Raw genomic sequence first — 26,375 nt, forward strand, 5'->3', positions numbered from 1 at the left:
GAATGGAGAATATAGTTGTTATATAGAAAAGAAAAAGAAATTCAAATTCATTGAATGTCTACTGGCTTCTAGAATTCACACATTACATAGTCTCACTTAACAAGGCTGTAATGTCAAGTGTGTTTCATGGTTGGAGAATCAGAGTTTAAACAGTTCAGGGTCACCCAGCTAATAAGTACAGGTGGAACTCAACCTTTTGAGTCCAAAACCTCAACTCTTAAGTATAATTGGATAGTGCTACATTCAGCATGACCATGTATAAATTAATTTTTGTTTTTGGCAATTTCCTTGGTACAATAATTTTTTAAAACCACATACTCATAGCTCCAACATGTGGTCATGTCAGTTGTATGAACTTGGGCAAGGTACTTAACTTCTCTAGGCCTCAGTTTTCTCAACTGTAAAATGGAAGATAATTTCAGCACACTCCTGAAAGAGGATTAAATAGGATAATGTGTATGATGTGGTTAGCAGTGTTTGATATATAGTAAGGATTGATTAAGGGGAGCATCTATTGGATAATAAACAGATTTTAAATGTATTTGTTTACATGTAAATTAAATATAAATTGGAATAGACCAATGTGTTATAATACTTATAATTCTTTTATATTGAAAATAAATATTCTTAAAGATAAGCACGTTTTGGCTAATATCAAAACAAAATGAGCTTTTTTTTTTCTAGTTGATTCAGCAGTTGAGTTGTTACACATTCCTTAGAGGATTCCGACTTCCATGGCCACCATCTTGAGCCTTATTTTTTAATTCTGCATTTATTTTTTCTGGAGTAGTGTGGTGTTTACTTATTGGTGCATTCAACAAATATTTCTTGAGTACCGCTTTGTGCCAGGCTCAATGCTAGGTGCTGGGGTTACAGTCATGAATATAATACATACAACACCCATTTTCATGGAGCTTAGAGACTAACGGGAGAGACAGACATTTTACAAATAATAACACAAATGCATTTAATTACAATAGTGATTAATAACACAAAGAAAAGTATGGTAGTATGACACTATAATGAGAAAGGATCTGTTAATCTAGTGTGGAAAATATGAAGCTAGGCTACTCAAAAAAGTGATATTAAAGGTGGAGGTCTACAGGATAAATTGGACAATATATCATTCAAACTTACTGGAAATCACCATAAATTTAATTCAGGAAAGCTGTCAATCCATTTCTGACAGGCATAGCAAGAATACCTTTGTATTACATACTATCAGTTCTATAGTGTAATCTTTAACATGTGACCTCCTTTAAAAATCAATTCTAATACAGTCAACACAATCAGATTTTGTGGAAAGCTATTTATTAAATTAGCCATCAAATAAACAGGTGAGAGCACGAAAAAATAAGAGATGAACATTTTTTATGTGATAATTTTGTGTGGTTGAACCTCTCATATAATACTCAGCTATTCACTTCTGAAATGTTTGAATCACATTTCTCCAGAATTTTTCTATTTTATTTATTTATTTGTTTATTTATTTAGCTTGGTCAATAAGTTTATTATTGTCTTTATCTGAAAAACCTTCATAGAAAATTGTGGTTTGGTTTATCAGCTCCCAGCGGCTCACTCCTGAGCTCTGAGGAAGCTTGCCTTCTTCTGAGCTACTCCATCTTTCTTTTGGGCATTTGACATTCTGAGATGGTTCTACTTCTTCTTTTAACCTTCTTTCTTGGGCTTCTTCTCATAGACTGGATTCTCTCCTACAGCAGCATGAGCTTTCTTATAATCTCCTCCATCGTGTCTAGAGTCACATTGTTCTTTATGTATTGAGAGAATTATTTCCTGGAAGCATCTTCACCTTCTTCAATCAGGTAACACAGACAATCTGCAATGTTCTGACCCATGATGTGCTTCCAGTGTACTTCTGCAATGGATTCCTTGCTTTCTGAATCATAACCAGAGTCTTTTGGTACTGTGAGGGACAGAGAAGCCTCCATTCACAGCTCCCTTCAGGGCCCCCAAACCTTTATTTCAAGTTGTAGTTCTGGCAAGCCCTGCATCCAAACAGCAGGTGAAGGCACCAGGTTGACCATCAGTGCTTTCTGCAATGTATCCATGAGAGTTCATGAACATAAGCTGCACAAACTATCATATCTCCTTCTATATGGAATAAGCAATCTGACAAATGATATCGCTCTCGGTTATACGAACTATCATCCTATATTTGGGTTTCTTGTACTTATTTTTACCCTGGATTACCATGCATTTCTGAGCACAGTCATCAGCTTTAACCTCTCGTCTTCTTCCAAATTCCACTTGGTATCTCTTGAACTAGGCCTTATTCTTGATAACTTTAATAAACCCCATCCTGCAGAACAGAGACCTGTGCCCACCGCTAGCCACAGACCTCCAGATTCAGCACCTCTGAGGGCGGCAGTGGGGTGGGAGTGGAGAAGTGGCCGCAGCCCGAACTCAGGCACAGTAATTAGCCAGAATTTTTCTCTTTAAGGAGAATACCTTTGGGATAATTTTCTTTCTAGCAAGATACATCTCTGGAAAATTCCCACTTCATGCTATAGTCTCTTTCCCAATTAAGGCTCACGCTTTTCTTGAATCCTGTCCAAACTATTGCCCCCTTCAGCTGAGACTTTGCTCTTTCTATCAGTTTTAAGAAGCCATTCCTTTTTTCCCTTGCTCTCTGTGGCTCCTTAATTCCTAAACTAGCTCTCCATATGATCTCTTCTTCTCTTTCTTTTCCTTTTTCTTTTCTAACCTCTTTTTCTCTCTTCCTTTTCTCTCTTGTCAGCCTCTCTTCCTTTTAAATTGTCATTGATAAGGCAAAAGTGAAAGCCCATCAAAAAACTAGCTGTTGCTTGAAATCATTAAATAAATAAATATATTGACTAATTTTGAAAAAATAAAGAAAGCAAGTGCCTTGGTTTGATGCAATTTACAAGAAAATTGTCAGATTTCACGTAATGAACATCAAGGAAGCATTTGTAACACACACACACACAAATAGCACTGAGTTAGGAGTCAAGAAAACTATTCCATCTGATGTTGTAAAAATCAGTATAAGCACATAACCTCTCTGAACCTCAGAGTGATAAGCTTTGACAAGAAGTTATTAGATTATTTGTTCTCCTTCTAACTTAGGATTTAATAAACCTTTTATTAAAGTGAAAGATTAATTCAAGATCAAAAGTTTTCTGAGCTTCAGGATACAGAGTAAATAATTTGAATCACTCCACTATATGCTAACATAATCCAGACCTAAAGGTTTATTACATCAAATAATGTGTTTTAGGCAATCACAGAATTCTAGATGATAGGGGAAAATAAACACACATACTCAAAAACACAACCATTCAGCCTCCCTCCCGAAAAAAAAACAAATATAAGAACTATTACCCATTCCTCTCCTATCCAAACTCTACCTATTACTCAAGTCTCAGCATAAGCTTTGCAGAATCTTCCTGACAATTCCTTAATTAGTGTAAAAGAAAATAGGAGATAAACTGGTTCATGTAACCAGTCTTCCCAACACAACAATAAATGTCTATGTGGTAGGAATCATGTCCTATACCTTTGTAAAATTAATTTTAAACAAATTGACCTGAACTGAATTAATAAAGTACATAGAAAGCCAAGAAACTCAAATAAAATCCAACATTAACTCTGAAGTAGTTAAAAAACCCCAAAAAACCTAGTATACATTACTTAGGAAACTGTGTTTTCAGAGTCATTGAAATAGGAAATGGAAATTAAGAACAAAACTCTTGACTACACTGGCATAAATGTAACTTAAATATACTTTTGTAGGTACTTCAGATACCTACAAAAGTGGCTATGTAATTAGTATGATGTAGGCATTTAGGAAGATATTTTCACGAAGAAAACTAAATAAGAAATTATTTACTTGGGATGCTCAAATAAGATTATCCTCTTCCTTTTTCCCCACAGTTTACAATCTTTGTTTAGGGGCCTTTTACAACATGTTTACCACTATGAAAAGTAAAATCATTAAACTCTTCACTAATCATATTTCCTTATTAATGCATGAATTTGTTTAAGTTTTAACACACATGGGCATTCATCTGAACATATACCCCAATTAAAAATATATATATATATCCAGCCTCTAGTTAGAACAAATTCAGATTGGCCTCCACGTATAGCCTACATTGGAATAAAAATGCTTATGATTAAATATTGAAAATTTCCCCAAATGTTAGATAAATCTCTGGTGACGACAATAAAAGAAAGAAACCACAAAAACATCAGTATCCTTAAGGAATCATCAGCTTCTTTTTGTTTGCTCCAGTTATAAATTTTGCATTTGCACATGGCTGCCTAGATTTTCAAAGGGTTCTGCAATGATTAATTTAACAATCTACCCATATTGCTGTAATATAGCCAAGAACTTTTACATATGTATAATTTATAATATTCATATCAAGGACAGATTAGTGGGCAAAATAGAACCTCCAATAACCAGGACTGTTATTAATGCAGAAATGGGCAAGCATCACCAAAATATGACTACTCAAAAAACAGACTTCTCAAACTTAGGCAATTTTATCCCCAAGGATATACAGAAATACACATAAACAGTGGTGCATCTTCATGAGAGTCAATTTGACCTGATTACTGTGAAGTAAACAAAATGAATTTCTAAAAATTCTAGTAATTATAAATATATATTGAATGCTTATTAAATGCTGGACCTTGTACAAAGAGCTTTGTGTGAATTATTCCATGGAATTCCCACAATAACCCTCAGAAGTGTGCACTACGACAGGGATTGGCAAACTTTTTTTGTAAAGGACCAAGTATAAACATTTTACACTCTGTGGGCCACGCACAGTCTATGTCGCAATGATTCAGCTCTGCTGTTGTAGGTTGTAAGAGATCACAGACAATATGTAAAGGAGTAAGCATGACTGTAGTTCAATAAAACTTTATTAACAAAAACAGATAGCAGCCAGATTTGGCTCGCAGGCCATAGTTTGCTAACCCCTGCAATTAAAACTCACATTTTGGGCTTCCCTGGTGGAGCAGTGGTTGAGAGTCCGCCTGTCAATGCAAGGGACATGGGTTCGTACCCCGGTCCGGGAGGATCCCACATACCACGGAGCGGCTGGGCCCGTGAGCCATGGCTGCTGAGCCTGCGCGTCCGGAGCCTGTGCTCCACAACGGGAGAGGCCACAACAGTGAGAGGGCTGCGTACCACAAAAAAAAACACAAAAAACCCTCACATTTTACCAGTGTCCATATGTAACTTTCACGGGGCCACACAGCTGGCCAGTGCTGAAGTCAGAATTTGAACTCAGGTTTCTTACTGCAGAATCAAAGTAGCTTGCTACTATGCACATCTGCCTCTTGACAGCAACTTAAAGAGCTAACTGTAGTAAAATAAACACAAATATATTCTGAAGTAAAAGGCAAACTGACAAATTTGTAAAAGATAAAACAATAGATTAGAAGAAACTTCACATCTGCAATGGATGCAGGTCCTGGGGAATAAAAGCTTAGGCTCCTCAGAATATCAGATATCTGGTGAAAATTTTGAGAATTTAGCCTATGCTTACAAAATTAACTTTTTCTTTTTTTAAACACATGGGCCTAGAGATTTATTTGGGGGAGGTTTTTTTTTTAAAGAAGATGTTGGGGGTAGGAGTTTATTAATTAATTAATTTATTTTTGCTGTGTTGGGTCTTTGTTTCTGTGTGAGGGCTTTCTCTAGTTGTGGCAAGCGGGGGCCACTCTTCATCGCAGTGCGTGAGCCTCTCACTATCGCTGCCTCTCTTGTTGAGGAGTGCAGGCTCCAGACGCGCAGGCTCAGTAGTTGTGGCTCATGGGCCTAGTTGCTCCGCGGCATGTGGGATCCTCCCAGACCAGTGGCTCGAACCCGTGTCCCCTGCATTGGCAGGCAGATTCTCAACCACTGCGCCACCAGGGAAGCCCCCAAATTAACTTTTTTAAAAGGTCCCCAAATTATCTTAAATTTCCATGGTTTCAGGATTCTTTTTCATATATAAAGACATAGGATGAATTGTCAAAGTCACCCGCCCAGAGTTTTATATATATAGTTATCAATGCCCAGGCACTTTGCAAATGTACAGCGTGCCGTCAGGTTGAGATTAATGACCCACTTTCAGGTCAAAATCCTGTCCAGTCAGAGTGACCTGGCCCTATTAAATAAGTCCCATCTCACCTGGGATAAAATCCACTCTATAGTCCTGGCTACAAGGTCTGATACAATCAAGCACCAGTCTAATACTGTGACTTCCTCCCTTCCACTAAGTGCCAGCTACAGTGGCCTTCTTTCTGTTCCTCAAGCACAATCAAGCTCATCTTAACCATATGGACTTCTCATCTCTGCCTGGAATTCTCTGCCCGAGTTGAACCCAAGCTCAAATGTCAAGCAGATTTTAATCAAATATGACCTCTGAGAGGCTTTCTCTGGACACCCAGGGATCATATATAAGAAACTATGTCTTAAGCAAGGAATGTTATAGTCATGTTCATCTATGATTAGTTTTATATTAGCCCCTCAAGTCCCTTGGAACTAAGTCTACTACTTTTTCCAAAATCAGTTTTTGTTGCTGAAAATCACTAATTCGGATACCAGCTGAATATCAGCAGGTCACTACTTATACAACCACCAATGGTTTTCTGGATCAGTGGTAAACTCTCCCATGCCAAACTATTTTTTTACAGTAAGAGGGAATCTGCAACCTAAACACTATGGTCTATTCCTCTATTATACAAAGATTATGGGATATATCACATTAAAAACAAACAAAACAAAACAAACCCAAAAACAAAACAAAAAAAACGTTTGCACAGTATGAAAGGAAAGTAAGGAGAGACACTATCTAGTTAAATCCACTGTGCTTCTGCTGAAAATTGTTCTTGAGAGAGATTTTTATTTAAGAAATATAAATTCTACATGTTACTCTTTGATTAAATCAGGCATTTAGGAAAAAGCTGCTTATTTGGGCTATACCATCTTCTCCCTTTCATAAAATCCCTCCCAAACTACATTTTCAATACCTTTTTCAACCTGCACTGAAGGCCACTGAATAGGTTTGAGACATTTGCTTTTTCATTGGCATGTAGAACTGTCATTGTGAACAGTTCCAACTACAATACTCAATGACGCCCAAACAATGAGCAACACGCGATAACTGTCAGAGTCATGATGTATCTGCTAACTCCTGAGGATGATTCCCTCTCCCCTTTGGCTGCTGGCAGTTTGCATTCTGGGGAGATAAAGAAAGAACAGGAAACTATCCTTTACTGAGAATAGATAATGGGTCAAATGCTTTATCCATATAGTCATGTTTAATTTTTTCTTTACACTTACACTAAGGGTTATCACCCTCTAATTACAGATGAAGAAACTGAAACAAGAGATTTTACATGATTCTTCCAAAATCACCTGAACAGATAAGTGAAGGATTGGGACACTGGTACAGATCTGTCTGACTTTCCCCCCATCCAAAACATCTCTCAAAGCCAAAAAAAACTTTAAAGTCAGATTTTATCCACAGACACAGCAAATGTACGGATGATTATAGCCCATATGTTTCCCTGCCTCCCAAATTATTTTCTAATTTTTGTTCCCTCCTCTTTTGTTTTGTTTTTGTTTTTTGCTTTCTCTTGTTATCATCCGTATTATTGGTATATTAGCGAAGTTTATAAAATTTTGGATGTATCACAGGAAGTTCATGGAGCTTGCAGCAATGCGCCACTTCCCTAGACATCTTAACTTGCCTTTTTCTAGAGCCCTCTTGCACAAAGGTGGTTTGTTTTAATTTATCAATTACCATCACAATGTATTTCATTGTCGCTATTGTTGATATCTAATGGTCAAACCGACTTTGGAAAGAATTATAATATTAGAATATTTTAAAGCAGATGTTGGAGACTGTAAATATGTAAATTGCTCACAACAGAGCCACAAATAGCTCATATTTGGCATTCTGACTTGTCACTAACATAAATATGTGATTCAGATTCATTCACAGCCAGTTACATGAGGAGTAAATGAAGAAAAAAAGAGAAAAAAGGGTATAAAAATTTAATATAGATGTAAATGTGAGCAGAGAATGAAAGAGGCACATAAACAAGTAGAAAGGTCCAGAAAAATAATGGCTATACACAAAAATGAGTATTGCTCTGAAGTATAAATCCTTCTTATCATAATTTGCTGATTTTTTCCAACTATTATGACACCCCATGTTATATGTCTGACCCACTGGTTCAAAATGGCCTTCTCTTCACTACAGCAACAGCAGTACTAAGCCAGCAAGAGCAAGCCTGTTCATGATCCTTCCGCAGCTCTCCACCACCACTCAAGGATGCAATTCCTTGACCTTTGATATAGCAAGCTAATCAAAGAATAATTTCAAAGCTCCTTTGTTTCACAGATACTTGTTAGTCTTTGGCAATAGTTGATTTTATGAAAAGTGTGTCTCTTAAAGACGAAAGGGGAATATCTAGTTGAAGACAATTGCATCTTTGTGAATATTTGTCACATTTACAGATAAAAGGCCTACACTTGTTTCTTGTAACTCATAAACACTTCATAAAGAAAGGCCTCTTTGAAGGTTTATGATCATATTACAGCAAGAGAGAAAATATAATTTCGATTAATCGGGGTGGCCTATATATTTCTACTGTGGTTTTTAAGATACAAAAGTTTAAAAGTGGCCCAGTAACCTCTGAAGCGCTGTCATCACAATGGCTGGCTGAAGGAAAATACAATAGCTCTTTGAAGCTCCAAGGCTTGTTGATAACACCTGTGATTGCAGGTGGCTCTTCTCGAAAAGAAAAGCACCACCTTCCTCTTCAATTGTGACCACTGTGTTCCACAGTGGGTCAGAGGTGACCAGGGTGCTTTCAAATTCAGTTTTAGACTTCTGAAGAACTGGATTGTGAGCACTGACAAGTACCCAATTTAACCTGTTAGAAACATAAAAATGGTCTGCTTTCCCTCCTTTAACATATATTTTCATTCACTAAGTATAGCAGGAGATTTAATCTAGTGACTTTCGGAATCCAATTTAAATTTAAATGATAGATTGTAAGATTTTTGACTAGACATATATTGAGGCTTAAAAAAATAGTAATCTTCATAATACACTCGAGGGAGAGTAAATGAGGTAAAACAAACAAAAAAAGGAAAAAAATGTATCACTGAGTGATTTTTTCCCCCATTACCTTATATACACATTATTTACAAGTCTAAAAGACAGAATAGAACCAAACCTTAGTATGCTAGAAGTCTTTTGACACAATTGTACTTTTGAGGTATAAAATAAATAGAAAATAACAAAGATACAATGCATGTCTATACTGGGCAATGGCTAAGAAATTTCTGACTAAAATATAATATGATATAGTCAGAACCCATCGTTATATTACATTCAGAATTCCAAATATAAGAGGGATATAGACAAATTCATGTTTGCTAATAAATAAGACTTCAAAACCACGTAATGCAATAGGAAAAATAATCGGGGAGAAAATGGAAATACACACTCTGGAAATAGAAAGAGCTCCAGGTTATAATACTCAAAGGCACACTATGTAGAAAAGTGATTGGATCTGTCTTCTGAGTGTCCATGGGTTACAAATTGATAGATTTTTAACTTAATGTAACAAAGAATTTTCTAATGGGGAAACCTGTCCAAATATGGAACGGGCTACCTCATGAGATGGGTTTCACACTACTGAAGATATCTAAGGGCAAGCAGAATCAGGGATGTTGAAGCAAAGATTAAAGATTAAACTATGTTACTGAGGTCACTTCAAACACTTGAGTCTATGAATTTTCTAGTAAGAGAATTGTCTACAATGAGAGAGAGCCCAGATTGATAAAAAGAGAAAAATAAATACCAACATACAAGTAACATTAGCTAATAGCAGAAATAAATGTAACTAACACATAGTTTATAAATGCTTCTTTGATGACGAGTTAGGGAGTACAATCAAGGTGACAAGTTTGAATTGTCAAAACCAGGATGTACTGAAGAAATCTGAGAAAAATCTCAAGAAAAAAACAGTGATCTGCATTGGGCTTAGTAAAAAACAAACATTATTACAAAGCTTAATAAAATGCATTCATCAGTACTAATCCAGCACTAATGGGAAGAAAGAAACACTAGTTGGTAAACCCAAGCTTTCCACTTATTACAGGGGTAGTAACACCAGTCAGGCAGGAATGGTCCATAAGACATTTACTTTACCAAGATTACATATTGTCTAAGACCATGTAATGTTTATAGTGTTAACTCTATGCTCATTTAAAAATCCTTAAAATTACTTATTTGAATTAAAAAACTATTTGGAACAAAACAAAGGTGACTTCTTTACTGAACACAAGGATTCCAACTAACTTTTAAGGCATATACTCCATCTAACATTATTAGATCAGTTTTTTTTGTTGTTGTTAATGTGAGTTTATCGTGAGTGCGGCCCCTATAGCTCAGTCTAAACTGGGGCGGGGGGGTGGAATTCTGAACTCTAAAGTTGAGTATCAGCTCTGAGTCACAGTGATTTTAATTGGCATTGATGTTCTAAGACTGCATGAGCAGCAGATATCCTGATTTGACTAAATCTAAACTTAAAAAAATCTATTTGAAAAGTTATTACCTATGTCAATATGCTTCTGAAAATGAAGCTTACTTTCAAATGCCCATGAGCGGTAATAGTTAAATGACTATTAACATTTTCATATGATTTCTTCAAGCCACTTTGTTTCTGATATAAAGAGGATTTTAAAAAATCTTAATTAAAACTTCTGATTTTGAGATAAATGTAGATTACCACACAGTTACATGAAATAATACAGGCAGATCCTGTGTAGACTTTACCTGTTTACTCAAATGGTAACATTTGAAAAGCTATGGAACAATATCACAGCCAAGGTACTGGCATTGATACAGTTAAGATACACAATGACATCACAGGCGGCTCTCCTGATTCCCTTTTATAATCACATCCACTTGCCTCCTGCCTTCCCACCACTATCCTTAACCCCTGGTTACCACTAATTTTTCTGTTTCTTTATTTTGTCACTACAAGAATAATACATAAAAGTAGTTGAATCATATGTATGTCCTCTTTTGAGACAGGGTTTTTCCTGTCAGCATAATCATCTGAAAATTAATCCAAGTTGTTTTGTGGATCAATATTGTTACTTTTTATTGCTAAGTAGTATTCCATGGTATGGGTGTACCACAATTTGTTTAACCATTCATCTATTGAAACATACCTGGCTTGCTTCAAGGTATTAGTTATGAATAAAGCTGCTACGAACATTCATGCAGATGTCTTTGTGTGTGGGGAGAAAAAGTTTTAATTTGGGGGGATAAATACCCAGAGTGTGACTGTTGGGTTGTATGGTAGGTTTACAAATACCTCATTGTTTCACAGAGTGAAACACTTTACATTCACAGACTGTAAAATTTTACATTCCCACCAGGAATGATCCAGTCTCCCTGAATCCTCACCAGCATTCAGTATAGTCACTGCATTTTATTAAAATAAATGAAATGGCTAAAGCCATTTCAACAGATGGGTGGTGATAATTCCTTGTAGTTTTAGTTTGCATTTCCTTAACTAACAATGTTGAATATATTTTCTTTCATCTGTTCATTAGGCATCTATATACACTGTTCATGACTTCTGACCATTTTCTAACCGGGTTTTTGTTTTGTGTTTCTTTTTTTCCTTTTTTTTAATGTGGAGTTTTGAGACATCTTTATATACAGTTGAATTTGAACACAGGTATTTTTCAATAATAAATACCACAGTACTACACGTTCTGTGTTTGGTTGAATCTGCAGATACCAAGGAACCTTAAGATACAGAGGGCAAACTATAAGTCAAATGCAGATTAACACCAGCATTGTTCAAGGATCAACTGTATTCTAAACTTGAGACCTTTGTTGGATATGTGGTTTGCAAACATCTTCCTCCAGTCTGTAGCTTTTCTTTTCATCATCTTAACAGAGGCTTTATATCATAATTTTAATAAAGTTCAATTTGTAAATTTTTCCTTGTATTGATTGTGCTTTTGAGTTTAAGAACTCTTTGACTACTCCTACATTCTGAAATTTTTTCTAAAAGTTTTCCAGTTTTACATTTTATATGTTAGTTCATGATCTATTTTCAATTTTATATAAGGTATAAAATTTAGTTTGAGGTTAATTTTTAGCCCATGGATGTCCAACTGCTCCAACATCATGAATTGAAAAGGAAATCCTTCCTCCTTTGAAATGTTTTTCTACTTTTGTCAAAAATTAGTTGGGCATATTTGTGTAGGCCTATTTCTAGGTTCTCTATTCTGTTACATCAATTTGTATCTATCCCTCCACTGATACAACATAGTCTTGATTAATGCAGCTATATAATGTCTTAAACTCAGGAAATCTGATTCCTACCACTTTCTCTTTTATAAGATTGTTTTAGCTATTTAAAACAATTGCTTTGCCTTTCCATATAATTTTAGAACAATCTTCTCTATGTCTTAAAAAAAAAACTTGCTGGAATTTTAATAGGAATTGTCTTAAACTGCTTTTTATTTGGGAGAAATGACATCTTCACTATGTTGAGTCTTCTAATCTGTGAGCACAGTATGCATCTTCATTTATTTAGATTTTCTCACCTCTTTCACTGGTGTTTTATAGTTTTCAGCACAGTCCTGTTTAAATTTTATTATATTTATAAATAAATATTTATTTTGAGAGAGAAAAAAGGGAGGGAAGAAGGGAGAGAGGAAGAGAAGAAGGGAGGAAGGGAGGGAGGGAAGAAGGGGGCACAATTAAAAATGACATATTTTTTTAAAAAATTTTATGGTCCCATGTTCATTGCTAGTACACAGAAATATAATTGATTTTTGTACATGTTTCTTGCATCTTGCAATCTTGCTAAACTTACTTCTTAGATCTTGTTTTTTGATTGTTTGGATTCCTTGGAATTTTCTACATAGATCATCATATTATCCATAAATAGGGACAATTTTATTTCTTCTATTCCAGTCTTAATGTCTTTTCTTTCCCTTCTTTTGCTTTATTTCATTAGCTAGAACTTTCAACACTATGTTAAATAGGAATGGTGAGAGCACACACATTTGCCTTGTTCTCAAACTTAGGGGGAAAGCATTTAGTTTCTGGCCATTAAGTACATTATTAGATGTAGGGTTTTTTTTTGTTTTTTTTTGTTTTGCGGTACGCGGGCCTCTCACTGTTGTGGCCTCTCCCGTTGCGGAGCACAGGCTCTGGATGCGCAGGCTCAGCGGCCATGGCTCACGGGCCCAGCCGCACCGCAGCATGTGGGATCTTCCCGGACCGGGGCACGAACCCGTGTCCCCTGCATCGGCAGGCGGACTCTCAACCACTGCGCCACCAGGGAAGCCCTTCCTTAGCTATTCTTTGAGGATAGGTCTGCTGGCCACAAATTCTCTTCGTTATCTTTCATTTGAGAATGTCTTAATTTACCTGTCATTCCTGAAGGATATTTTTGCTGGTTTCTAGTTAATAACTTGCAATAAATATCTTTAAGCACATAGTATTTTCTTTTTAATACACAGTAGGCCTATAGTCTTAGAATAAAGTACCTTAAGTGAAATAACTCAATGATCATGCTATAGCATTTTTTAACATAAGTGCTGACAAACTGTTTTCCAAAAGGACTGCAGAAAATTATACACCAAGAAAAATAGTGCATAGAAGTGATCCCTACTCTTAGAGAGAGGATGGACTACTAAGACCCTTCCAACTTCATGATTCCAACTGATACCATTGACGAGGCTCATTTATCATGGTAATTTTTAGACATGACTGTATTAGTCAGGGTTCTCCAACGAAACAGAGCAAACAGGATGTATACATATATGAGGCGACTTCTTATAGAGATCAGTTCAAACAGTTATAGAGGCAGAGAAGTCCCACAATCTAGCTTTCTGCCTGCTGGAGAATCAGGAAAGTCGGGGATATAATTCAGTTCAAGGTTAGCCGATGATGTAACTCCCAGTAGGAGGCCTAAGGCCTAAGAACCAGGGTGCCACTGGTATAAGCCTCAGAGTTGGAAGGGCCAAAAACCAGAAGCTCCAATGTCCAAAGACAGAAAAAGATGAACTTCCCAGCTCAAGAAGGGAGAGAGAGAAAGAGGAAATTCACCAGTCCTTCACCTTTTTGTTCCATCGGGGTCAACAAACTGGATGGGGCCTGGCCATATTGGTGAGGGTGGTCTCTTTATTCAGTCACTGAATCAAATGCTAAATCTGTTCCAGAAACACATCCACAGACATACCCAGAAATAAATGTTTACCAGCTATTTGGCATCTCTTAGCCCAGTCAAGCTGACACAAAAAATTGACCATCACAATAACAAGGAAGAATCAACTTTGAAGAGCAGTGAGAAGTTTCTTTTGCCTTTGACATTCTCAATCAATACTTGTTTATTCCCACACCAGTTCACCTGGGCATTTTTGCTTCACTTCTCTTCCCCAGGTCAGAAACTTCATTGATGATGCATATACTACAGTGAACCTTCTTTTCTATAAAGAGCTTAGGGATGAGTTTAGGCAACACTACACTTTACAACTGTCCTTGAGAAAGTAGAACTACTGACTTCTATAGTTAGTTGAAAAGCTATGACTAGACCCAGAGATACTGGTGTTCTATTAATGATTTTTACCTTTAAATAAATGGACTCATCAGGCACTTTGGGGGGCTGAAAAGCTTCTACACGCCTAGAAACACCTTAACTAGTGTACTCTTGGAAATCTCTGAACTTGTATATGAGATACTTTTGAAAAGATTACCCTTTAAATTATGTCAAAATAATGAGAATATACAGAAAATAATTTTATTTATCATTTTGTCATAAATTGCAAGGAAAATATAAATTTTATCCATTTAGTTTTCAAAAGAGATCACAAGTAGTAAAATCATTAATAATCATAATTTACACATTGGTCTCTGCCCTATAAAAAGAAGCAGAAATAACCATATTATGCAGATGTTCAGCAGCATGGCTGAACTAGACCTGTAAAATTGATTCTATAGAAAATATATCCTTCACATTATCCATAACTATATGAATTTGACTCAAGTTTATTGTGCAAATATATCTATACATACATTCATATTTTAAAAGTCTATCATTTTTCCATATAAATTTACAAAGACCACAGTGGTTTTATGGTCTTCTATATTTGCCCATACTGAAATCAGAATAAAGAGAAACCTATATCTGACATACATTAAATGTATGTTATTATGCTAATTAAATAAAATTGACAGATTGCTTATTTCTGTACTTAAGTGCATATTTCTGTATTTTTATATTTATATAAAATTATTTATAAATCAAAATAATCATAGCAGTTAATTATATGCCATGATAGATATATGATAGATAATGGGATGGCAGATTGGAACTTATAAGTTATATAACACAACACATTTCATGGGGGGTGGGTAAGATAAGTATTTGATAAAATTGTGACTTTGTGAGGAATGGAGAAAAATTATAAAGCTAATAATTATATATATAACTGTTTGAAAATTATCCTCTAGGTTAGAGACATCCACATTTAAAAATTCTTTAGGGAGTTAATTAAAATAGAAAAAGTCATCACTTCTCAAAAATATGACCAAGAGATTTAATTTTGGCTTTGCATGCTTATTTTGACATTTTTAAATGCATTTTAATCTGAGGAAACAAAACATCATTTTCTACTTAAAGTTTTTCTTTTTGCTTTTTTTCAGAGGTCTCAGAGTAAAACCTTTTCATAATAAGTAAAACAGCATAATATTAAAATGTCCTCACCATTAAGATATATGCAAATTTATAAAATGAAGTGTCTCCATACTTAGGAAGAACTGGATTTTGTGTCAGTTGGTATATCAGAAAATAGATCATGATTTCCTACTAAAAATACTGCTTTAACAAATTACTTAGGGCACAAATAAAATTAAAACTGAATGATATAAAACATATCAATTAAAAAGGCTTTACTATGTGGCAGCATGGGAAGTTAAAAATATTTTTGAAATAGAAATAATTTTTAACATCAAAAGCCAAAGGAAATGGCAGAACATTCTGCATGAAAATACCTCATGAAATGTACAGAATACTCTCTCAGGATAAACATTTTTGTTTTAGGTACAATTCTAATAGATAATAAGCATTAATTAGAGAGCAAACACATGCTGTTGAAGTAAAATCAAAAGGCAGGTCACTGAAATGACATGTTGTCTAGTAGGAAAGACTAACATGGGGGATTTTTTCCATGTAATATATATATATATACATACACACACGTATATACGCATACATACATTATTAGACCTATTTAAATGCAGTATTTAAGTAAGAAGGGGAAGTCCAGCTTAAGTCTATTGGAATGAGACAGGCAAGAAGACATTTAAAGCAGCAGGGACAGGGATGGAGATGGTAGAGTTTTTATGAAGGTTTCCTATAAGAGGAGATAGATATTTGGTCTTGAAATATAAGATAGTGTATAAAGCAAAGTAGAGGAGGGAAGGCATTCCAAAGGAGAAAGAATGGCATGGGTAAAGACACAAAGACTTGGTATGTGTGAGAAACTCTACATTGTAGAATTTAGAGAAGTAGAAAGTGATCAGATACTTGAGCTCCTAGTTTGCCAAGAACTTGGAAGTTATACTTAAGACCAATTACTTTGAAAATATGATTCTTGTTCCCATAGAGCTTCAGTGAAGATGCCTCAGTGCTGAGTGGACAGCACACATGGGATTGCTAGAGGCAGCTGGGAAACCCCTACCCTGGTGCCTCAAGGCAGAGAAAGGATTAACCCACTGTGACTATTGCCTATTGTTCTTTTAAGTCTGTGTGCTTTCTCCCAGAAATTGGCTAAGGGTATACAATGAAGAAGTGCAGCCACATCCCTGTTTCAAGTACTTTTTAAAAATAATGCCATCTCTTTTAATATGTATGTTTCTTAAAATTTAGAATTGGATCCTTTTGTATATCAAAAAGTTGTAACTGAATGTATTCATGGACCCATAGTTTCAGCCCTGGGGAAAACATACAAGGAGTTAGGCTTGTATGTTGTGACTGTTGTGACTACCCCACACACCATCCCCAAAGCAAATGCACATGCACATATTTTTACAACCACTAGACATTCCCTGAGATAGCTGAAAACTGGATAGTACCCTTGTGCTGCCTACTGCCAATTGCAATTCTAACTAGCTAGTGCACAATAGCATTTTTTGTGCTCAAGGCCTTTCAGGCAATCAGGGAACCCACCTTCAGTCAGTGGACTAGGAACAGTAGGATAATCTCTGAGAAATATTTGGGACCATATTTGAGATGGCATAACTGACTTGTGAAACCCTGTTTTATGTCCTTGGTTCTCATATTTCTATCTCACATGATCAAGAAAGTATCAATCTATGACATAGTCTATAAGGAGGAGGCAGCCTTAAGTGTGAGTAACTCTACAATAGACATTGGATCTCCATTGTCACCAGAGCCATTAGCATTCATCTGTTTAGAAAACAACTGTCATAGGCTATAGTTTACCACCGAATGATTTACACTTGTCAGTCACACACAAAATTTACATTTGAGAAAGCTTACTCCAGCAATACTATGAAGAATATATTTGGTGATGAGTTGAGTATATTTGAATCAATTGTCACGCAAGCTTACTTAGCTTATAATTAATTATACCTCCTGCTGTGACTAGTTACTATTTAACAGATTTGACCTGGAAAACTGTGATTCTTTAAACTGACTATTTTTGTTGTTGTCAACTTTCTGGAAATGTTAACTATATGAAAATTCAAGGAAAATGGAGGTAGAAAAATTGTCATTCAAGCATTTATTGATTGCCCTTCTCCAGCCTTTAAAACAGCTTCCAGTGGAATTTAAGGGAAGTCTTGTAGTCCTAGCAGAACTTAGTCAAATCCAGCTTTCTGCTTGGTCCACAGGCAGGTGGGCCCACAAAATCACTCAGGAATTCCATCATATTTCCTTATCGATGAAACAACTCTCCCACTCTTTCAGATGACAATTCTACACCTCCTCTCATTTGAAATTTCCAACACCTCTCTCTTAACTTTTCACCTTCAGTTGACTGCCTTGACTTTAAAAATAAATGAAAAAATAGAAGAAATTACAGAACATCATCAACACCCAATCAAATCTACCACCCTCTCTGCTTAAAACTCATATATCTGTCTCCTTATTATATCAGATAAATTGTCCCTGAACTTTTCCAAGACCAACCCTCCATTTGTACCCTAAATCCCATCTTCTCTTCCCTTCTCAAAGATTTGTATCTACAGTTATCCATTCTCTACTGACTCAGCAATTTTCCCTTCTCTATTGGTTCAACCCTATCAGCTGAAACATCTCCTACTTTAAAAGAAACTTTCTGACTTACAACTCTCTATTTCAGCTACCAACTCACTCTTCTACTCCCCTTTAAAGAATATCCCCTCATAAAAGTTATCGTTACACATGCTGCCTTCACTTTCTCTCTTCGCATTCATTTTTAACCCATCAAAAAGAGAATTTCAGCCCAACCATTCCAACAAAACCCTTTTTAGTCCAAATAAATGACCATCAGGCCAAATCAATGTCTAATTCTCAATCCTCATCTAACTTAAGCCCAACAGATGCAGCTGACATGGTTGAGCTCTCCCTCCCTGACCTTCTATTTCACCTACAGATCCTTCTTCCTGACCTCTTCATGTGAGAGTAACTCAGAGATCAGCAGTCAGACCATATCTCTACTCATCCTCACTTTTCAAGTAATCTAATTCAATCTCATAGCTTGAAATACCTTCTATAAACAGATGACTTCTGATTTCAATTTGCCAGCCCTATCCTTTCCACTGAATTGCAGGTTCAGATATTTGACTGGCTACTCAAGATCTCCATTTATATGTCAAATGGACATTTCAAATTTAAGTTGTCCAACAATGACCTTTTAATTTCCCCCCCCAATACTTCTCCCAGTTTCCTGCAGCTCTATAAGTGGCTATGCTATACCTCATGCTCAAAAGGTATAGAGGTGCCATTTTCAGAGGCCCATTTACCTACTGGACACAAACTTAGAAATAATTGTTCTTACCCTCATATACAACTAATCACTCAGCAAGTTTTATCAGCTCTCCCTTCAAAATGTATTCCATTTTAATCTAAGCAGTTCTTAAAGCTCCTGATGGTACCACTCTTACCCAAAACACTACAATTTCTCACTGGACTGCTGCAGTGCAGATGACCCTTAACGCTGCCCACCAATTCCACACCTACCCACATCCCTCTTCCTCCTAGCTTATTATAATATAGTGGACTTATCTTCAGTATTGTTACACCATTCCCCTGATCCACACCCTTTAACAGCTTCTCATCAAACAGAATAAATTGAATAAAATAGAAGAAAATCCAAACTCCGTACAGAAACCTACAAGGCTTTACATGATCTGACAACTGCCAAACTCTCTGGACTTTCCTAAAATTATCCCTCACTTACCATTCTGCATCTTCTTGCCTTCTCTTGAAAACACTAAGCCTGTTCCCCCACAGAGACTTCACAACTGCTTTCTCCTCACTGTTCGCTCAACCCCAGGATTTTATATTGCACCTTACTTCATTCAAATCTGTTTAAATATTACCTCTTCAGAAGTGGTTATCTTGATCACATTGAAAAACAGCTGCAGTCAGCATAACACTGAACACTTTTAGGTGACTTTATTTTTCTTCATGGTACTTGCTACTATCTGGAACTTTATTTTGTATTGTCTGCCTTTCCCATAAACAGGGCTCAGAGAACTGGGGTCTTACCTGGTTTTTTACTGCTTCATTTCCAGGATTCAGGAATATTGGGTACACAATAAGTGCTCAACGAAATTTTGTTTAGTTAATTAATTAATTTAATTAATTAGCTAATTCAGCACCTGTGTGTGCCAGACTTTTTTTTTTTTTGCAGTACGCGGGCCTCTCACTGTTGTGGCCTCTCCCGTTGCGGAGCACAGGCTCTGGACGCGCAGGCTCAGCGGCCATGGCTCACAGGCCCAGCCGCTCCATGGCATGTGGGATCTTCCCGGACTGGGGCACGAACCCGCGTCCCCTGCATCGGCAGGCGGATTCTCAACCACTGCGCCACCAGGGAAGCCCCCGGACTTATTTTTAATACATGATTCTAAGCAGCAGATTACTTTATCATTAACATGTGTCCATAAAGCCCCCTGTCCCTATCATTCATTTTAAAAAGCAGAGACACTCAGAAGTTCATTGTATATACATATGCAGTATATATACACACATATATATAGTACATGTATATATTTCCTAAAGACGTTTTACAGACATTTCTAATATAGAAAAAGTACTTCATTTCTATTTTTAAAGCAAAACTTCCTTTGCTTTAAAACTAATTTACCTGCACAGCATAGAAATCTATATTCTTGCCCCATTTTCTATCAATTTTAGTTGTGTTGAGATTATAAACTATAGTTAACAGCAAGAAACAAAAACATTAAATAATCTGTATAAAATCTGTATAAAATAATCTGTATAAAACTTTGAACTTTAGATGTGTCTGTACACATACGTATATAAACATGTATATAAATAAGAAAACTCAAATCTAGTGCATATTGATATAAACTAGTTAATATCTACACAGTAATATAATTTATAAACACGCACAACACAAGAATCAGAATTCTACTTTCTGCAGGATGTTAATAAATCCTGCAGAAAGAGTGTATAAAAGGACCAAGCTTCCCTCTGGCTTGTTCCCAGCTTCTATGAATTGCCTGGGTTTACGCTCAAATGGTCTCAAAGGTTTACATTTCTTAAGACAAATTTTTAGTTGCAGCCAGTTTTTTCTACATGCTGAAATTATCAGTAGAGCAGGGAAATAAGCCATAATGAGAGAAAACCAAAGCTGTGCCCTCACCTGATACAGACCCGAATCCTCCCCAGCCTCAGAACCTTGCTCTCCCTTGTATTAAAAAAAAAAGTGGGTGGAGGGAGGAGAAGGGAAGAGGAGGGGAGGGGAGGGGAGGAAGAAAGATCACAAAGAAAAACCGGAATGCTTCACTCCTGCCTTGATGGGAGAAATTCTTAGGTCTTCATCAATTCACAGATGACTATCTAATCTAGACACCGAGGATAGCATCTCCTCAGAGTATTTGGTTCTGAGTGAAGTTCTTACTTTTGCACTGCCTCTATTTTAATATTTTACACCTTGTCTGCTTGTGGCAAGTGGAGTCTATATATTAAGACTTCTAAAAAGAACATAGAGACAATTTTCCCTTAGCTCTTTGCAGAATTGATAAGCATGAATAAAAAAGTAAAATCCATGATTTTTTTATTGTTGGGTATCTCCTTTTAAATATCACAAAATTTAAATTGCCAAATGTACAGCTGAGATCTATGAGACAGACAGAGAAAGAGAAAGAGAAAGGGAGAGAGAGACAGGGAAAGAGAAGAGAGAGAGACAGAGAGAGGACAAAGAGAAAAAGTAGGAGAATAACGAAGGCAGCCAGATGAATCTTTGATGGACTGATGGGGGAAGACTGATAATAGTATTTTGTTTAAGTTAGTGTAAATCCTGAAGCAGGTTGTGCTATTACTTACTGCTTGAGAAAATGGTAAAAAAAAGCTTCATTTCTCTAAAATGTAAACTACAAGTAAATGGTACTATATGTTGATGGGAGCTTGAGAGTGATCAAGAAGAGATGAAAATGAAAGATTTCAATAAAATAAAGAATTAAAATGATGACAAGCACTACTCTGTAAGGAACAGCCCATAGCTTGGATGCCAAAGCAAACCCACCCTAGTTCCATCCACTAACTACCACAAGTTAATGTCACTATACCTTTAGTATTTAAGGGTTTAGTGAAAATTTTTAGCTTCTTACAAGGACACAAATTTCAAATAAGATATTCTTTACAAAAATGTAAAACCACCATTAACAGTGTTTATCATATGGAATTTACATACGCACTCTCAACAAAATATCTCCTAAAGATGAGATCAAAAGAAAAATAAACCTCGATGTTAGGATTTCTTAAAAAATCTCTTCTAAGTGCATTGAAGTGCCTCAAGGTCAAAGACATTTGAGAAATGAAGTATTATTGTGCAGCACTTACTTGGAGATTCAAAATACACAATAGCTAATTAAAGATTCCAAGAATTTCAACTATAAAGAAATGTGTTGAACTTGATTTAATTCAGGGTTTTCCAAATTTATTTGAGCACTGAACACTCTTCATGTGACACACATGGATATCCTCCTGAACTTTCCTCCCTGGTGGATCATTTTCTATAGTAGTTACATGGAACAAACTGCTGTGACAGATCTGGATGCCACTGTTACTTCATGAATTAACTGAAATACCATTTGCTATATCTGGGAATAAAAGGACCTGAACTATTCAGTAAGTAAGACTCTGTAGAGATAACGAGTTTCATTTTTTACTCAGTTGAACAAATATTTGACAGTCTACTCTCTGGTAGGCTCTGAAATACTGTGCTAAACAATAGGGTTACAAGATGTATAAGACCTATATTCTAAATTTGGGAGCCTTAGAAAACATAAATGTATTCATTCATTTCTTTATCCATTCAACAAATTTGTGTATAAGTAAGTCAAGCACTGTTCTAGTCTTGAGGGATAAAGGCAGAAACAAGACAACACTGCCTTTGCTTTGCTGAAGCTTGTATTTTTGCTTGGTGTAGAGGAGAAAAGTAAACTAAATAATAATGCAATCCAAAAAATGGTATAGTAAAATACACATTAACATGTAAGAGAGCAGACAGTGGAGGTAGATAATCAAATAAGAGCGTTTAACGCAGGGCAGAGGTAGGAAAGAGGATCTGGATTTGAGAAATAATTTGGTAGTAATATAAAGAGGAACTGTAATGGTTAGATGGATGTAAGTTCAGAGTTTGTATAATACATAAATTTGAGATTAACAAAGAAGTTGTGGAACAAACCATGGAAGTTATAAGAAATAATAACTAATTCTTATTATGTGCCAGGAACTGTTCTAAGAACTGCACGTATTTTTTTTGTGTGTGTGGTACGCAGGCCTCTCACTGTTGTGGCCTCTCCCGTTGCGGAGCACAGGCTCCGAACGCGCAGGCTCAGCGGCCATGGCTCACGGGCCCAGCCGCTCCGCGGCATATGGGATCTTCCCAGACCGGGGCACGAACCCGTGTCCCCTGCATCGGCAGGCGGACTCTCAACCACTTCGCCACCAGGGAAGCCCAGTAAGCTCCATTTTAATCATCGTTTTAGAGATGGATATGAGTACTAGAATATTTTAAATTATGTATGTGGCTTGCATTATATTTCTTTTGGACAGTGTTGTTCTATATGTTTCTCAGCAGGACTATTAGGTTCCTAGTTTACACACTTATTTTGTGCACACCTCACATATAATTTCCCGTTTTTCCTTCTGACCCCACCAGCCAGCAGCCTGGCAGCGCAGCAGTCTCCTGTACCAGGTGGTCAGCAGGGACAGCAGTACTGAGTGCCTCTCTCGCCACCTCTATGACCTGACAGTGTTCATCCCTTCATTTTATCACTAAACTCCCCGAATTCTCTTCTTTTACAGGAGATCTTAGATACCTCACTTCCGGAAAGTGCTGGGGAAAGATAAAGAGATAGGCAATTTCTAATAGTCTTTCAGATATAACCACACAAGCTGGTCGATGAGCCCATGGCAGAAACAAGGAGGAAAAACCGAAAGTCAAGCAAAGCCCGTGCCAGATTATTATAAGGCAACGCTTAATAATAACACTTTGTCAGAAGGAAGATATCAGGAGGACATGCTAGTCCAGCCTGGGCTCCAAACAACAAACATAAAGGTGTGATCTCCTTACTCACAATCATTGTCACAACATCAATGGTCATGTGAAATAGAAAGAAGAGACAGGAGATGGTAAGAACTAAGTGGGCCCTTCCTGCCTGAGCTAATCTAGGTACTGTTATAGCAAACAGCTTAGCCATTATACTGAAAAATTTGTCCCCTAACTCCATTATTGGGAAAGACTGAACAATCTGATTTAGAACCTACGTCCTGAGACTAAAATTCTGTTTCCCTCTCACAACAAAGTACCATAAGATATTATCCTAAGAAATAGATCAGAAGGCCCTGGATTTAAAAGGCAAAAGAATCAGGGTAGTTAATCCAATAACTGTTTAATAAAATGCCTTCCGCACCTGAAAATTTTAAAAATAATAACAAGTAGAGGGATGCTTTGCTTATTCTGCATTGGAGGGGAACAAAGTACTCCACATAAATAAAATCTTCGCAGTAACGCTATTAAAAAATAGTTGACAGATAACTTTAACTTAATCGTTAAAATAGCCTTTAAAAATTTAACATTTTTAACGAAAATACTTTGAAATAACATTTTACTTTTTCCTAGTGCCTAAAAAGACATTTTGAACATGACTTAAAGTTTTTTTAATGACTCACATTCATTATGATCAATTATTATACTATAGTGCAGTCTAATGATGCCCAGAGCGACAGAGTGTGGAACTGTTTGCTGCTGCACCTGAGGGGCCTCACATCGCTGTGCTTTCAGTTCTGGTTTCTGGCCTTGATGGGCTTTCTCCCTCTACCATTTCTCTTGGCTGTGATTTCTCAATACTGTTAGATGTTGATCACGCTAGGTCATTTCCACAAACGTTCCTAATTTGGGGCTTCTACCAAGAAAACAGTTGAATGTGCTTTTAAAAAAGAGGGTGAGACCACAACAAGTAAAGATTCACAGCGATTATGGCACATATTTGGCTCACGAAAAGTATTGTTATTGCTTGTCTTCAAGCCTCTAAGTACGTTTCAGAGGAATAGGTCGGCTGGTTAATCTACCCACAAGAAGACTGTGACAATGATATGGCAATGTTGGTAACAATGGCGATTATCATGACTACAAGCCAGGCACCAGGATAAGTGTGTCACTAAATCTTCACGATCACAGGAGGGAGATACAATTAGAATCTTATTTTACAGATGGGGAAACTAAATTTAGAAAGATTAACTAATCTGGTTGTGGTTACACTCTAAGCGGTGGAACTAGTATTTGAGCCCAGGCTGCTACCTAAAGCCCAGGCCTCTACCCATTCTCTATTATGCCCCCAAAAGTCAGTAACTACATTTATAGAAATTACTTACAACTTAGATGCAAGGCATTACAATAAATAAAGGTTACTGAATTTTAACTCTGTAGATTTCTTCACTAAATGTGAATTTTGATTTATTGAGCCTGATCTTAAAAGGCATTTATTTTGTTGATTCATCTGCTACTTAAAATAAAGGAGATGTCAACATAATTCTGCTGAGAGACAGTGTCATACTACCAGTTTAGGTTTATAAAATTCCCATTTATAATCCAAAGAAAGTTGAATTACAATGTTGTGTTTAAACTATAAAAGTATCATTGTCCTATTATCCTATCTGACTCAGTACCTAATTTACTACCTAATTTTGGAAGTTTCATAGAATCTGATACTCTCTTAACCCAAGGTACATCTCAGTGTCCAGAGATAGCCCTAGAGGCCCAGAGATTATATCAATCCCAAATGTGTGTTCCTTTGGTCTGAACAATAATTTCAAAATTTTAAATTAATTGCAGACATTTAAAAACGGGGATATTTCATATAAAATGTGGACTTCTGACTTCTCTCAAAGAACTGGAAGATGTGGCTTCACATGGTAACAACCAGCAGGAACTTGTGAGTGGGAGCCCCTTCTAACAAGACCTGTTTGCTCTGGGTTGCCAAGACCACCACCTGGCCTGCTTCCCTCAGTTACCTGCCTGGTTTGTGAGTTAAGCCCTGCTTTCATCTTTAGTAAAAATCTGAAAGTACAACTCCAAACTCTTCATAATATTCTATATTTAGCTTGCCATGCATTTTCAATGATGTTATTTTATATAGTTTTAATAACTGCCCTGTGGTACATTATGAGCTCTTCATCCATGAAACCAAGATTTAAGTGTTAAACAGCTTGGTAAGATCAGAGAGGTAAAGGTCATGTAATTCTAAAACCACTTATTTTATATTATGTCAGATCTTTTATATCTTAACTATATGTAGTATTTATTATTATCATCATCATTTTGGCTGGAAGTATCTTTGATAGCTTTCTTCACTGAATTCAGTTCTAAAGAACAGGTAACCACACCAAGTCAACACTTTGCAGTGTCACTTTCATGGCAAACAAATTTGATGGTGAAAAGTTTATGAGACAGAGAGAAAGAGAAACACAGACTGCTTTACTTAAAATATTTTCTATAAGAAACAATAAATATTAACTTTACTTCCACATTTAATACATAAACAACAAATATATGACTAAAATTTAAAAAATAAGTA

General features: G+C 36.3%; 1 protein-coding gene and 1 pseudogene across 1 annotated transcript in view; both read right to left on the minus strand.

Moving 5' to 3' along the window:
• The window catches only part of GBE1 (1,4-alpha-glucan branching enzyme 1), a 291,610-nt gene that overhangs the window by 104,935 nt on the left and 160,300 nt on the right, over positions 1-26,375 (minus strand). The window lies entirely within an intron of this gene.
• LOC113618473 (60S ribosomal protein L5 pseudogene) lies at positions 1,561-4,902 on the minus strand (annotated as a pseudogene).

The sequence above is a fragment of the Aethalodelphis obliquidens genome, unplaced genomic scaffold (assembly GCF_003676395.1).
Source record: "Aethalodelphis obliquidens isolate GAN/ISIS:26980383/991018 unplaced genomic scaffold, ASM367639v1 scaffold1, whole genome shotgun sequence".
NCBI classification, from domain to species: domain Eukaryota; kingdom Metazoa; phylum Chordata; class Mammalia; order Artiodactyla; family Delphinidae; genus Aethalodelphis; species Aethalodelphis obliquidens.